The sequence below is a fragment of the Capsella rubella genome, unplaced genomic scaffold (assembly GCF_000375325.1).
Source record: "Capsella rubella cultivar Monte Gargano unplaced genomic scaffold, Caprub1_0 scaffold_4, whole genome shotgun sequence".
NCBI classification, from domain to species: domain Eukaryota; kingdom Viridiplantae; phylum Streptophyta; class Magnoliopsida; order Brassicales; family Brassicaceae; genus Capsella; species Capsella rubella.
In genome coordinates this window covers 5,429,290-5,446,914 of record NW_006238920.1, presented here as the reverse complement: position 1 = coordinate 5,446,914, position 17,625 = coordinate 5,429,290, and positions in this window count along the sequence as shown.

Here is a 17,625-nt window from a genome sequence, read left to right as displayed (position 1 = left end):
CTACTTAGCTCACGGAACAAGCTAAGTAGGTAGTAGAAGCAAAGAAGACGAATACAGGAAAGAACTAGTCATTCGATATTTCACTTTCTGTAACTACTTAACTAAAGCATACAACTTCAATACACCATACAACTTAAATACAGCATACAACTTCAATACAGCAAAGAACAACCCAATCCTTTAACAATTAACTTAACTACCACATAACCTAAACAGCTTAATGTGAACTAGTTTAAGGGAATATGTTACTAACCTTTGAAAGTCTGAGAACTAGGTGCGTGTTCTCTCCTTTAAATCACTCCATCAATCGTAGGTCCTTCACCTCACCTAAAACCATACAGGAAACAATATCAATTGTATGTTACAAATCTACTAACAAACAATACTTATTCCATCAATCTAAAATTGATTAGGGTTTAATATCCTTATCGATAACATGAGCATAAAGAGATCCAAATAAACAGTTAAACAGTGTCAATTTACTCTCACTAAACTTCCAAACTAACAAAATCTGTAAACCCTAGATCAAAAATTTGCATCTAAAACAATAAACCCTAATCGATTTTACAGACCCACCGATTCAATCAAAATATCAAACGAAACCATTAAAACTCTAAATACATCACCAATACGGACAATATCCATGCATAATCAAAAAAAAAATCCAGAAACCCATAGAAATTAATAAACTTTACCGATGTAAACGGTTTGATTTCGAGGGATGATTCCGTTCTCCTGTCGCCGGAAGATTGCTATGCTGGTAAGAGAACGAGTTATGCTTGCAATCGCCGGAAACTTGACTCCTTGATCAATCGCTTCGAAATCGTCCTTCGCCGCTAGAGAGAAACACGAGAGAGAGAAAGAGAGAGAGAGAGAGAGAGAGAGAGAGAGAGAGAGAGAGAAGAAAACAAATGAACACGAAACAACCCCGAAAAATTCATCCTTCACTTACCCGAAAACCAATCACGACGTGCCACGTAGCTGGTAGGACGAGATGAATTTGTCCCGTTTTTGCATACGTTCCTTCGATTTTAATCGATTTTTGATTTATATTAATTGGTTTTCTTGGTAGGACTTTGGTCTACTAACGCCAATGGTTATGCTACTGATGAACACCACTGATGACAGCCCGCCCGGTCGATCCGGCCGGTGTTCCAAAAGGGATCAGGATTCTCAATCAGTCCGTCTGAAGGCGAACCATCCATCTCGAACATACAGCTTAGGCTTTGCAACCCTCGCCGAAGTCTGAGAGTTGTGTTAGCCCGGACAAGGCTAATATCAGCATAAACCACACCCTTTATATGAAACATACTTCTTTATTATCATATAAGAAAAGCTTGTTTAAAATCATCAACAACAACGAAAATGATAATGGGTCCTTGAGTTTTAAAAGCTTTCAAACAAAACAACATCAAAACTTAACGAGATATTTCAAAAGCAACAACTCTACACCGGGTTCCCTATGTCTGGAGCTCCCCTAATGATCCCCACTAAGGTTTCTTGCAAACAAATATGGAGTCATGAGTAATCTAATATCAATAATCGTTCGTTCAACCCAACCCCAAATAATATACAAGCAATGGTGTTGACCAAGGGTTTAGTAATGGTTCTACACCAAGGTGTTTGGGGTTCAAATCCTAGATAGCGCGATTTATTAATTTTTCTGCAGATTAATGAAGATATGTTTACAGGAGATCTCCAGTGATGCGCAATTAGAGCCGTTCGCCGTGATTCTAGCTATTGAAGAAGAAGATGGTGTCTAACATCTGCATGGAGAAGAAGGCGTTCAAGATCAGCAAAGGAGTGTTGTCAATAGTGAATCTAATATTGTCGGAAGGAATTGCCCATGGTAGATTATCTTTGTAACAATTCTCACAATTTGTAATAATTAATAAATTTAAAGACGATAGAAAAAAAAAGAAAAGAATAATTATCATAATAAATTGTCTATTTTGACAACCGGCGAAACCTATGCGATTATAACCAAATCCTTTAAAAGCCTTCGATTCACCTTGAATCAAATGATTTTTTTGGCGCCAATACGATTGAGACGATTGGTATTCTTTGAATTTAGAGGAGATGGGTTGGAGGATTGAAATCTTTCCTTGATCGAGGCCTGAAATTAGAAGAGAAAATGTTAAGAAAATAGTAGATCTAAGGATATAGAAAAACAACCTCGTTGTAACTTATGAATCACCCACCGTATTCCGGGTCGTAGTAGGGTTGGAGACCATAGACATGCCAAATAGGCAAGATTGGCGGGTTGACTAGTCGCTTTCTACAAAATCGTCCATGTGAGCACCTACATGTGTGGACAATAGAGAAATTAATGGATATCTATTAAGAGAAACCAAAAACTTTAACAAGAAAGTAGGAGAGAATCATTGAGACAATACCAATTCCGTCGCTTTCGAAGTGCTTGTGAAAAAAAAAGTGGAGAATGTTGTAAAATATTTGTTCCGTTTTGTGAGAAAGATTTTGAAATTTTTTCGGAATAAATTTTTGTAGTCGGCCCCATCTCTGTCCGTTTTGCAGAAGTCTTTTGGAGTGTAAACTGGTCCAAAATAGTTTAACAATGGTACTTGCGGCAAGGTGGTCGAGAAAATGGTTATTTCAAAAACCTTTTTCAAATGATGTTAGAGTAGCTAATTTCCCTATTTTTTAAAATTGTTAATTGATTGATTTTGATTAGTCTAATGATACTTATATTAGGCATTTAATTTTAAGCACACATTAGTGGTTGCTTGAGTGGAGATGCTCTACGACCATCTCCACCAATGGTACTTATTAAAATGCTAAACATATTTCATCTATTTTAAAAAATAAAAATAAAAATAAAATAAGACAAAGATACATTAAGAGTACTTAAGGGCATGTGTGGCGGTGGGACAAAAAATTGAGACAATACCAATTCCGTCGCTTTCGAAGTGCTTGTTAAGAAAAGAAGTGGAGAATGCTGTAAAAAAAAATCGAAACAGACGGCTAGGGTAAAAAGGAAGAAAAGGAAAGATTTATTTTATTTTTTCTTTTGATTTGTTGAATTTTTCTTTAATTATAAAATATTTGTTCAGTTTTGTCCGAAGGTTTTTTTGAAAATTGTTTGGAATAAATGTTTGTAGTGGGCCCCATATTTGTCCGTTTTGCAGAAGGCTTTTGGTAGGTAAACTGTTCCAAAATAGTTTGAAAATGGTATTTGCGGTAAGATGGTCGAGAAAATGGTTATTTCAAAAACATTTTTCAAATGATGTTACACTAGCTAACTTTCCTTATTTTTAAAAGGTGTTAATTGATTGATTTTGACTAGTTTAATGATATTTATATTAGGCATTTAATTTTAACCACTCATTAGTGGTTGCTTGAGATTAGATGCTCTAAGACCATCTCCACCAATGGTACTTATTGAAGTGCCAAACCTATTTCATCTATTTAAAAAATCAAAATAAAAATATAATAAGAGAGAGATACATTTAGAGTACTTAAGACCACCTCCACTTGGGAGATCTAAAGAGTTGCATAAATTAATAGTGGGCCTAGAATTAATGAAAAGTGAAAAAGGGCCCATGTATAGAAGAAATGTTGTTGTTTGCGGCAACGGAAGGAACCGTGTAGCATTACTATGTGGCATTTCGGTATTGGTTGAAGAGGAAAATAGAAAAGGGAAAAAATAAAATTTTCTCCATTTTTTCTTTCTTTTTCCTCAACAACTCTCTCACTTCTCTCTCTTTTTGACAACCGACGAACTTATGAGATTATTACCTAATCCTTTAAAACCCTTCGATTAACCTTGAATTGAATGATTTTTCCGGCGACAATACGATAGAAACGTGTGTCGGAGTTCGTTTTGTGTTCGGATCTGGCCAGCGACGAAACATTAAGGCAGATGACAATTAGGTTATGTTGGCAAAGGATGTCGGAGAGCATTAACGGCGTCGGTTGGTTTCCTCTGATGGTTTTAAGGCGACGGCGAGGTCCACTATCGAGCGAATCAGAGACACAAGGTTCGTCTTCTCCTCTCTCTCTCTCTTTTTGCATGTTGTTGTAATTCATCTTGTAAGGATATGAAAAGTTAGGGTTTCTCACTAGAATGTGTATCTAGAGCGGGGATGAGTCCTTCGATCTACAATCCGAGTTTATTGGGTTCTAGGGTTTCAGATTAATGTTATAAATGTGTTAGGGTTTCAGTTAACTATGGGTTAACCTATTAGATTTCGAGCTACTTATATAAGGGTAGACAGACTAGGAGTACACTAGTGAACCGTATGCTGATATTTCAATAGAATCATGTAATCTGGTTAATGTTTGCTTTGAGTTGAATCTCAGCGTGTGTTAAGTATGTTGAGAGTTGAATCAGTTAATCGTGTGTTATGTTTGCTTTCTATTGAGTGATTTGATTTGTTTGGTATCAATTTGTTGAATCAAATATGGTTGTTTTGCTTAAAGTTTGCTATCAATTGAATGTCATCGTGTGTTAAGTGTGTTAGCAGTTGAATCATCTTTACAAATGTGTTATGTTTGGTTTGTAACCCGTGACTGGTTTGATTTGTTTGCTTACAATTTGGTGAACCAAATATGGTTGTTTGGTTAATGTTTTTGTCAATCGAATCTCATCATGTGTTAAATGTGTTTTGTTGAATCACTTAATCATGTTTTATGTTTGATTTGTTTGGTATCAATTTGTTGAATCAAATCTGGTTGTTTGGTTAGTATGTGAACTCAATGGTTATGTGTTTGTTTAATTATGTTGTCTTAAGTTTTGAGTTGAATTTGTTTGCTTACTGTTGACTGGTTTATCTTCTGATCTGTGATTTATTCATGAATTGGTGAAGGTGGAGCTTGTGGACAAATTGAAGAGATGTGTGAATGGGGAGAGGCTTCTCTGGTTCTTACTCATATGCATCTTCACAACTTATGATAATGTTGTTGTGTGTTGTTTTGGTTAAAATGTTAGTTGGTCATGTTAGCATGAAATCTGAAAAAATATTTTTGGTTGTTCATCTTTACTTGGTCATGTTCGATCATGTTTGCTTGGTTATGTGTAGCAATAATTGATATAGTTTGAGCAAGATTTTTGCATCAGTATTTTATAAAATTGTCTAGTAAATATACTGTATATGTGTTTGAATAAAATTAATAAAATATCTGTTTTATGATTGTATTTGAAAATAGTCTTGACTTTAATGAAAAATGTAAATTTGTCTGATGGTTGCAAATCAAGTCTTTTTGAGATGTCTACTCTTTGAGATAGGTCGTGTTCTTTTTGAGATCGTGCGATGGAATCGTGCGACTCATTTATAGCCAACAAAGGCAATAATGCGATGTAATTAAAAGCTTTTTTTAAGGGCTCTACTGTAATTTTGAATAAGTTTTCAATTTAATTTTTATGTTTAATTTAAAAAAATCACTGTAGATTCTCTTCTCCATTCATCTCTGTCAAAGATTTTTTCAACCTACGACAGTCGCAACCTCAAAATTAAAGCATGAGCAGTGTCGCTGTTGATTCCGGCAGCTGTGATATATTACAATTTCAGTCGCAGCATCTAGAAAAATGGAGAAAAGAAAGAGATTTAAACAAGAATAAAGTGGTTTTCTTTAGTCGCAGTCACAGACGCGACAACTCCCCGAACACGGCCATATACTGAAAAGTGTATATCTCATATCTAAACACTCATTACAAACGTTTACAAATGTACTTTATTCAACTATCTCTACAAACCATTTCACATATGCCTTTTAAAACTGTGTAAAACTTTTGAAAAGAGAGTTTATGTTGTCTAATCATGAAAGATACACATTTACAGTGTATCTTTCTCTGAACAAACAAACTTTTATCTCTATATAAAAGACTGTTAAAGACTGTAAAACTTAAAAACAACTTAATCCTTTCTCAAATACAGTCATGAGCTCTAGAAATCCTTTCAATTTTCCTTCTCCTAATTTTGTGGACCTATTGAATTCTCAAAAGGACTCTGATTCCCACTCTGATTCCCACTTCCAGACAAAACTCTCAGCTTATCCAGTCTCAATTCCCTTCTCAGCCAGTCCAATTTAGCTCCCCATTCTCTTCTCAGCCCTCTACTTTAGGACCCAATTCTCTTCTCAGCATGTCCCTGAAGATATTGTTCAACTTAGTAAAGATGATAAAGAAGAAGATGGAGGTAAAGGATCTCGTACCAGGTGGAGTTCCCAGGAGGATGTGAAGCTTATAAGTGCATGGTTAAATACCAGCAAAGCCCCAGTTGTGGATAATGAGCAGAGGGTAGATAGCTTCTGGAAGAGGAATGCAGTCTACTTCCAAACATGTGATGGAGCAGATAGTATAAATAATAGAGGGGCTATGAAATGTAAGGTTAGGTGGAGTAAGATAAACAAGCAAAATCTGCATACTTGGCAGTTGACTCATCGTAATTGACCATAATTCCAATTAATGTTGAGTTTTGCACAAATTAGATAGTTCATTATGTTTATCAAAACAATATTTAGTTCATGTTGAAATTTACACATTATCAAAGTTTAGGTATGAAAATACACTTTTGAAATTGTTGAGGTTGAAATTTACCTTTTACCCAGTTAACAAGTGGGTTGGGTGTTACACACAAGCTAGTGCAAGAAAGAAGAGTGGTGAATATGAATATGGTATGATGGCTGTTGCACACCAGCATTACAAGAATGAAATGAAGCAGTCATTTACTCTAGAGCATTGCTGGAGGGAACTCAAGCATGATCAGAAGTGGAACTCATCTGACTCTAGCTCTAAGAGAAGTAAACTAGATGCAGAAGGAGCATACTCATCCAGTTCAACCAATGAAGTTGCAGAGCTGAGGCCTCCGGGTGTTAAAGCTTCCAAGAAAATAGGATAGAAACATGTAGGATCTTTGCTGAGGCTGGTTCTATGGTTAAGTTAGATAGGATTATAGTCATGAAAGATAAGGATTAAGAAGCTAAAGATAGGCAATGCATAATGAGATTGCTAGACAGTCTCCTTAGTAAGGCTGATCTCACAACCTTTGAAATCACACTCAAAGAGAAGCTGATTGAGCAATTGATGAAATATGTTTTTTTTTCCTTAGCATAATGTTAAACCAGTCATCCAGTTCATCAAAGTAGCATGTTAATGTCTTTACGAGTTGTCCATTTTGCTAATGTTATATCCTGACATTGTTTCATGTATTTATTTCTGGTTATTAGGTGAAGAGAGATGTTGTTGTTGGAGTGTTGTGTTGGTGTTTTGTTGCTGAACTGTTGTAACCCATGACATTGTGCTGGAGTGTTGCTGGATTGTTGTTGCTGGAGTCTTCTGCTTATAACCTGTGACATTGTGCTGTCTGTTGCTAGAGTGTTGTGTTGGTAATACGTGACATTGTGTTTTTTGATCAAATGGTAGAAGAGGAAGTTAATAATATTTTTGGAGGAGATTCAATACCAGCATACTCATGCGGAAGATAAACCAGCTACAGTTTTCAGAAGAACTTATGTTGATAGAGACCGTGAAGGAGGCCACATTCGGTTATGGAATGATTACTTTAGTTTATCTCCGACTTACACTAACGTTATGTTCCGTCGGCGGTTGAGAATGAACAAACCGTTATTCATGCATATTGTTAATACTATGGAGAATGGAGTCCCGTACTTCATCCAAAAACGAAAGGTAACTGGAAAACTTTGCCTTTCCGCACTTCAAAAATGTACGTCAGCTATTCGGATGATGGCATACGGATGTACGGTAGATGCGTTGGATGAGTATTTACGACTTGCTGAAACCACTGCGCACAAATGCCTTGAAGCTTTTGTAGACGGAGTAATAACATGTTTTGGAGATGAGTACCTCTGAAGGCCTATAGCAGAAGACCTCTAACGATTATTGAATATTGGAACACATCGAGGGTTTCTCGGAATGGTAGGGAGCATAGATTGTATGAATTGGGAGTGGAAGAATTGTCCAACGGCATGGAAAGGACAATATTCATGTGGATCTGGAAAACCGACTATCGTACTAGAGGTAATGGCATCTCAAGATTTATGGATTTGGCACATATTTTTCGGACCTCCAAGTACATTAAATGATATAAATGTTTTGGACCGCTCACTATGTTTAATGATATAGTAGAGGGTCGAGCTCCGAGAGTTATCTATGTTGTCAATGGACGGCAATACAAAATGGCGTACTAGCTCATCGACGGTATTTATTTCAAATGGGCAACTTTCATTCAATCAATTATATTTCCACAAAGTCAGAAAGCACAACTCTTTGCTCAATGTCAAGAATCATGTCGAAAAGATGTAGAGCGTGCATTTGGAGTCTTGCAAGCTCGATTTGCAATTGTCAAGAATCCTGCGCTTTTTTGGGATAAAAAAAAATCGGAAAGATAATGAGAGCATGTATCATATTGAACAACATGATTGTGGAAGACGAACAACATGAATACAGTTTCTACAATCCCTCGGAGTTCTATATGGGAGAAGGAAGCAGAACTTCTCATGTCGACTTATCGTTTTCTACAGATTTGCCAACGAATCTCACTAATATGATGGGCATTCGAAATGACGTCCGTGTTACGAAAATGTATGAACGTCCACAAAAGACTTGGTTGAGCATATTTGGCAAAAATTTGGCGCATCCCAACAATAGAACCAAGTTCGTTTCTTTTCTCGATTCTCATTTACTCTATTGCAATTTATGTACGTCTGTTAAAATTTTTGTGTAATATGTTTCTAATTATGAATTATGTAAACTATTTTTCTTTCTTTCAAATGTAATATATGTAATTTTAATTTTTTCAATTTTGTATAATATATTTCTAATTTCTGAATTATGTAAAATATTTTTCTTTCTTTTTAATGTAATCTCTGTAATTTTAATTTTTTTTTAATTTCGATTATTTATTAATTTATTTAAATTTGAAATAAATATATTATAATTATGATTAAGTATCCTTCATTAAGGTTCTCTAGTGGAAGGATTATTTCTTTAAAGTTGCTAATTGATTGATTTTGATTAGTTTAATGATTCTTATATTAGGCATTTAGTTTTAAGCACTCATTAGTGGTTGCTTGAGTGGAGATGCTCTAAGCAAGTACCTTTAGCAACACAATAAGTACTTCAATGGGACACATGTCTATGATTTATTGATCAAGTGTTTTATAACTAAGTTTATTAAAAATAGAAAAATACCCTAGGATACCATCAAAAATGTTTTAGTTCCTAAAATATCACACTCCTTCATTTTTCAATAATTCCATTAATGAATAATTAAAATGATCATTATGCCCTTGTAGTATAAACACAAAATAAAAGAAGTTTTTGTGTTTATCGATCTATAATTCCATTAATCATCGATTTCCTACAGCCAGTTTCATAAAAAATGGTAGGAAATAAACATTTCTTTCCATCTTCCTACCAAACAAATGGTAGGAAATCGCCCGTAGGAAATCGTAAGTGGTAAGATTTTGGTAGGAAATTTCCTACCAAAAACGTGTCGTAGGAAATTTTGAAGGTTATTTCGTAGGAACCGAGAAGGGCATTATTGACCATTTTCCTTCGAAAAAGTCGTAAGAAACATGTTCCTTCTAATTTCCTACCAAATAATTTCCTTCATTTTTTCCTACAAATATTGAATTCATTCTATATTCCTACCAAAGTTTTCACTCCAATTTCCTACCAGTAGATGGTAAGAAATATGAATAATTCACTAATTCAATTTTAGATCCAAATTCAATAGATTTTAATTTTTAAAATTTGTGAAAAAAATTTGCAAATGATGAAAACAAGATAATTATTAATCCAAACTGAAATGTAAATACAATCAATATTAATATAGTCAAATTCAAAGGTACAAAGTAATGAACCATTTAAGGATGTCTCGTCGTCATCCTCACCGACGCTTGGAGTCACGAGGAGCTCCACCTCACTCGTAGGAGCTTCATGTCGCTAATTGTACATGTCTTCTTGTCTAAGTGTTTATTCCATGAAGTGAATTATATTAGGCTCCTTTTCTAGTACAATTGTCTAACACATGACTAACAAACAAAAGCAGATTGATTAGTACATTAACCAGAATTAAAACCAGAATCAATAGCAAAACTAATAGTGGGTATATAAAACGTGAAGTTGAACTGAAAAAGCATGTAAACATGAAGCTGAACTTCAAGTGAAGCAAAACCAGACTTCTAGAAGTCTCAATACTCCAAATACACAGGTTTTAAAGCTTCAAGTCAAATTTATATGGCTGAACTTAAAACATTAGATACAAAAATAAGTAATTCCTTTACTAATTCACTGAATTTTTCTAGTTTTAATTTAGATTTTAGTATCTTGAATTATTTTACTATCTTGAATTTTTCTAGTTTTAATTTAGATTTTAATATCTTGAATTAAATACAAAATCATCGTCGTCATTTTCTTCCTAAGATTATATTTTTTAATAATTTAATATTTTGAATTAAGTGAATATTTTTGTATAATATAAAAATTTAAAAATAATTATAGCTTTTAGTTTTTTCAACAGTATAAATAAAAGTATATAAAATTTTTTGGAATATTGAAATCTAACTAGCCTAGAAACTAATCTTCCTTTTATAAAAAGCCATGATGATATCAACAGTTCCAAAAGCATAAGCATACCATATCCAAACCTAGCACAAGTGTTAGCAAACATTGAGATCAACACATGTTCCTTATCGTTAAACAAACTCGGATTAAGCGAAGGCGCTTTTTTTCGTTCATCGGAACGGTTACGATCTGAAGTTTGCAAAAGGCTTTGAGGACTTCGTTGTTCTCGCAGTGTTTAGGCAGCTTGAAGTTTCCATGAATCCTAAGCCCTGAGAAGGTCTTAGCCGCAATCGCTCTCTCGCCGTTTCTTGTTCTTCCTATCTTTTCAAGTCAGAGTTCTTCCAACTGTCATTACCAGATCACCGGAACTTGAAACAAAAGCGTTTCTAGTTCCTTTGCTCCTAACATAAAATTCAAAATCAAGATGAGAAAATTGAAGAAATGAACGTATCTGTAAAGGTGAAAAGATAGTGAGGCGGAGGAGGAGGATTAACTAGTAGATCTAGGTTTTATCTTTTTTGGTAGGAAATTAGTAGGGTAATTAAATATATATATATATATATATATATATATATATATATTTTTTTTTTTTTTTTTTTGTAAACAATATATATTTTATTGGTGTGTGCTTGATCAAACACCAAGTTTAAATAAATGGAATAGCAAATATGTATATTTGTTGTTTAAAAATTATATTACATAATTTTGGATAAAGATAACAATAAATAAAATTTAAATGTTACAAAAAATTGAACTTTATAAAAAAAAAATTAAACTACAATATTTTGCATAGGATATTTTTTAAAAATGTCAACTTATCTTATGTAAATATTGTAAAAATAAATTTATCCTATGTAAATTATTGTAAAAGTAAAGTTATCATAAGCATTAACATAATTTTACTATATCACTTTTATTATACTTTTTATCATACCAAATTTTACATTTTATTATTAAAGTGTTTTAAAACAATATTATAAAACATTTGTGTAAGGAACTGGTAGGAAACATTCCTTCAAAAATCTTACGACTTTGCATTCATAGGAAATTGGAAGGAAATTTTCCTACTAAATATTTACCACGTGTTTTCTTATCAATCTTTTTTCCACTTTCCTACGAATATTCCTAGAACTCTATGTTTTATAGGAATTTGGTAGGAAATTTCATATGATTTTCTTACGAAAAATATTTGTAGAAAATTTGTTTCCAATTTCCTACGATAATAACTTTTCGTAAAAGAATTGTAAATAAGTCGTAGGAAATTTATCCTACCATATATTTCGTAGGAAAATTGGTAGGATTATACCATATTTTCTTGTAGTGTAGATTGATCGTCCCATCTCCATTGTCATACTCCGATATTGTTTCCGGCGAGATCTAGCGGTTTCACTTAGCTACGACACCATCTTCGTCGTCTCCGTCATCTTTGTCGTGTCCGTCTTCTCCGCCGTGTCCGTCATCTTTGTCTTCTCCGTCGTGTCCGTCGTCTTCGTCTTGTCCGCCGTCTCCCTCTTCCTTTCACATCGTCACTTTCATATTGACTCTAAGATCTCCTTTTTCCAGCATCATCGTCTCCATCTTCCTTTGGTATTGTCAATCCTCACCATCATCTTCCTATGTCTTCCTCTAGCATCATCGTTTTCTGAATTGAAACGATTCGATCTCAATTCTAATCGCATCTCAACCGAATTGTTCATTAATCAGATCTATGATTTGGAAGCTTATAGAAAAAGATGGTGACCATACATTGTTCTCTTGTGTCCTTGAACTCTTTCAAACGTTTTTGTGAATGCATATGATTTTTCTATTGTTGGATCTTGGTTTCAACTTTTAGATTCGTCTTTACATAGACCTATATGACATGCTTGTTCTTTGCTTTGAGTTCCATAATTACAGATGATTCAATTTAATTGGCTATTCATGATTTATAGTGCAACACTAGTTTGACTCACTTTTTCTAATCCTTGGTTTAATTTTTATGTTGCATTACCACTAAGGAGATGGGACAGTGATGAGTTTCCTTGGATAAAACTCAACCACAGTAGAGCTTCAAAGACATGATTAATGAACCTCTTGAGACTGCTTTTATTTAGCGTTTGTAAGGAAGACGTTGTTGCTGGAGGTTTGTGACCATTATCACTTCCTTTAAAGCTTCATGTTGAATATGTGACAATTTTTCAGAAACGTTTGCAGCGATTTCTTTTAAAGTTTCAACTTAAAATACTATTGTTGCTGGCCTTTGTACAAAGATGCAGTATATGCCTTGAGGCAATGATTTATGGAAAAAAATGTTTGGAAAAAGCTAAGAATTATTCAATGCTGGATTGAAGTTTTCAAACTAGATTGTTTATTCAATGCTAAAACTTAGTTGTGGACTCTTCTTAAAGATGAAGAGGAAGACATGAGATTCTTTACCAGTGTATATGCGAAAGATATTCAAGTTCAGACGTTTTGTGAAGACTATCATGAATTTTGTGGAATCATTCCTAAAGTTCGTGAAATTCTTCCCGAAGTTCGTGAAATCATTCCTGAAGTTCGTAAAATCCTTCCTGAATTATATAAATGTGGTTTTTAATCTTTTTTTTGTTTGCATTAATGTGTCATTTATTACTCCATTACTAAGAGATAATGATTTCATTTGTGTGCACAGATCCTTTTTTTACCAATGTATCACAAATTCCAATCTTTTATAAAGGTCGACATAAACAATAAGGAATCCTTCATAAGTTGCATTGAAAGGTTTTCTGAAATTTCAAGAAGTCCTTAAAATTAAAGAGAACATGTAGCAAACTCGATCATAGTTACCTCAACAATTGTTTTCTTGTCTAAAAGGAACTTGTGATACTTGAATATTGCAAAAAAAATACAAGTACAGAACAGTCTCAAAAGGTTTAATAAACATCATAATGCCTACGAATGAATGTCATGTACTCCTTCCTGAATGTCAAGGAGTTTTTCCTAAATATCAAGAAGTCGTTCCTAAATGATAAATAGACTATCTATCTCCTATAATTAGTTTTTGATCTTGGCTCATTTGAGCTCTCCAATGTTGAAATGGAGCTTAGGGGGTTTGATGTCTGTAAGGAAAGAATTTCTCATGTCCTGCACAACAAAAAAAACACAGATCGTGTCAAGAAAGTCATCATAAAATATGCATATCTTTTCGTAAATTTTCAACAACGTTCCTGAATTTTTGACAATCCTAATTCAATCAACGTTTATGTAAGAAATTGTATGATATGAACAACTACGTACATAATTAATTAAAAAGCAAAACAAGTAGTCATAGTAAGCCATCTTTGTGAGCCATCTTTCAATAATGCATAATTAGTCCAGTCAATGTTTAAGTTCCTCTCAACCAATTTGTACATTTAAATTCCAGAATTAATCATAATCAATCAAATAAAACCAGAGAAAATCCACTCTAGAGATCACCAAATTTGTTAAGTATTCAGTTACTAATCAACATACCGAATTTTCTATGAATTTCTTCTCTGCTCTTCTCCAAAGTCCAAACAATGAATTTGTATCAAACTATCACTTTCGACTTACAATAATTGCTTGGAGATTTTGAGACTCTCTTCTCATTCCAACAATAGATTCATCAACGAGAGATGAGTTCAACATCATCATCGATCGAGGTTCCAGACTTGGATAGCGACACAGAGGTGAAACGGCGGTGGGCAAAGAAGAGACAATTGTTGAGAAGGTAGGGTTTCTGCATATAGTTTGCTGTCTTCGATTGTGACGGAGAAATCGGAGCTCAAACGAGACAGTGGTGGTGAAGGAAAGAGGAGAAAGAAAGGATATGACGAGAGATGAAAAGTCTGTATTTTGGTTCGACGACGAAACAACGAAGGTTAGTGTAGAAGAAGGTATTGAACTGACTTGGTTTGATTGATATCCCAACTTGAGTATTTATACAAAGAACATAAGACATGTAATAAACCTTATCACATAATAAATCCTTATCATATTGTGAATATAAAACTTAATAATATAAAGATATGCCTTTATCTCCTAATACTCCCCCTCACGTTGGAGTGTGAGCATCGTAAACACCCAACTTGGACATAATGTAGGCAAACTGTGGACGACCCAATGCCGTAGTCATGATATCCGCTAGTTGTTCACCAGACTTAACATGCTCCGTAGTTATCAACTTATCACGAACAGCATTTCGAACAGCATGACAATCATTTTCGATATGCTTAGTACGCTCATGGAAGACTGGATTCGCAGCAATGTGTATGGCAGCTTTACTGTCACAAAACAATCGAGTAGGCACAACTTGTTCAACACCTAATTCTTTTAACAACTTTCTTAACCATTTGATCTCACGGAGAGCAACAGACATAGCACGATACTCGGCTTCAGTGGAAGAATGAGAAATTGTATGTATCTTGCTTCTTGGTCTTCCAAGCAATGGGTGAGTCACCAAGAAGAACAACAAACGCACTTAAAGAACAACGAGTGAGAGGACAAGAAGACTTGTCCGCGTCACAATACACCGTAAGAGACAAATCAGAATCGGATTTAAGCAAAATACCTTGACCCGGTGAATTCTTTAAGTAAGTAACAACACGAAGAGCAGCATGCCAATGTGCTTCACGAGGTTTTTGCATGAACTGAGATAAGACATGCACCGAGTAACTCAATTCGGGGCGAGTATATAGAAGATACAACAACCGGCCAACCAAACGGCGATAAGGTGTAGGATCCGGCAATAGAGGGCCATCATTAGACGCAAGATGATGATTCTCTTCAAGTGGAGTTTGAGTTGGACGACAACCTAGATGACCACTATCAGCAATAATATTCAACGCATACTTACGTTGAGACAAAAAGATACCATCCAACCCACGAGAAACCTCAATGCCGAGGAAATATTTCAACTTTCCTAAATCCTTCATAGAGAAACACTTCCCTAAATACTCTTTAAATTTCTGTAGCATATGACTGTCATGACCACATATAAGGAGATCATCAACATATATCAATACTCGTATCTCAATATTTTCCTTGGTGTAGGAAAATAAAGAGTAATCATCATAGGCTTGTACAAAACCAAACCGCAACAAAGCATCGGAAAGCTTCTTGAACAACCAACGAGGACCTTGCTTAAGACCATATAAAGACTTCCGAAGACGACAAACCTTGGTAGGATGAGAACGATGAAAACACAGAGGAAGCTTCATATAAACTTCCTCTTCAAGATCGCCATGAAGAAATGCATTGTTGACATCCATTTGATAAACCTTCCATTGTTTAGCCGCAACAAGACGCAAAAGTGTACGCACCGTAGTCATCTTAACAACTGGTGCAAACGTTTCATTAAAATTCTCCCCCTCAACATGTTTATTACCACAAACAACAAGACGAGCTTTGTAACGTTCAAGAGACCCGTCAGCATTATACTTTGTTTTATAAACCCATTGACTCCCAATAGCGGTCTTGCCCGGTGGCAAATCAACAATATCCCAAGTGTGTTGAACTTCGAGTGCATCAACTTCTTTATGCATTGCATCATTCCAAACCTTAATGCGAACCACATCTTTGAAATTTGTGGGCTCAAAACCATTTGTTATCGCAGCCAAAAACACTCGATGACTTGGAGAAAACTTGGAATCAGAAATAAAATTAGTCAAGGGATACAGTGAATTACCTTGGACCGGAGACGAGGACTGAGAATCGGAGGACAAAGGAGCGTGAGGGGTGACGATGCTTGTCGTGATATTGTACAATATATAATCTTTGAGACGAACGGACTGCTTGACTGGGCATTTTCCTTGACGAGGAGGAGTAAGTTCATCAAAAACTGGAGGTATGATAGGCGAAGCCGATGGAGTAGCCTGCAACGATGGTCTTGTCGGAGAATCTGTAGGAGGAGAAACAACCTCAAGAACTGGAGTAGATGGAGAAACACTATCCGAAATGTTTGAATTATCCGGAGAATCTTGTTGATTGGTATTCGGAACTGATGAAATAATAGATGTATCATGTGACAATGGAGGAACAGGTGGAGGAACAACAACATCAGAACTCCCCCTGACGGACAGACGTTCACACCAATCATCATCATGTACAGCGGGTGGAGGTGAAACTTGCGATGGAATATCATGAGAGCTTGCAAACGGGAATACATCTTCACGAAATATAATATCTCGAGAGACTAGAAATTGAACTCTTTCAATATCGCAACCTTTTTGGCTAAACGGGTAACCCACAAAAACACACAAGCGACTTCGTTCACCAAACTTGTCCTTGTCACGTGTAACACGATGAACATAACATGCTGACCCAAAGACACGCAACTGTGCATAAACCGGTTTACAACCATGAAGAATTTCATACGGAGACCGGTTATGATGAATAGAATATGGTGTACGATTTATCAAATAAGAAGCGGTTAAGACAGCTTCTCCCTTTTATTGGTAGTCTGGCTTGGAATAACAAGGCTCGTGCTACATTGAGAATATGTCTATGTTTTCGTTCAACGCGGCCGTTTTGTTGAGGCGTGTCGATACAAGACGTTTGATGAATAATTCCACGTTGATGAAAGAGAGAAGAGAGACACATGAACTCTGTTCCATTATCACTACGAACCACCTTAACGAACTTGCCAAATTATTTTCAGTATAGGCAAGAAAATTTGTAAGAACAGTCTGAACTTCGGATTTCTCGAGCATTAAGTACGTCCAGACAGATCTTGAGAAGTCATCAACAATAGTCAAGAAATAAACAGCTCCACAAGAAGAAGGAGCACGATAAGGCCCCCAAACGTCACAATGGATTAATGAAAAACATTCTGTAGTTTTATTAGTACTACTAGGAAAAACTTCTCTAGTTTGCTTTGCACTAAAACAAATGTCACAAGAACGAGAGCTAACAGATAATTCAGAACCAGAAACCATAGGTAAAGCCGAAATTGCCGAAAAACTAGGATGGCCCAACCGTTGATGCCACAAAGTTTGATCAGAAGAGACGTTAACTGTGTGAATCTTTGCAGTCGCCACATCCGTTAAATAATACACCCCATCACGCTCTTCACCTCTTCCAATCAAAGTCCTCGAAAAACG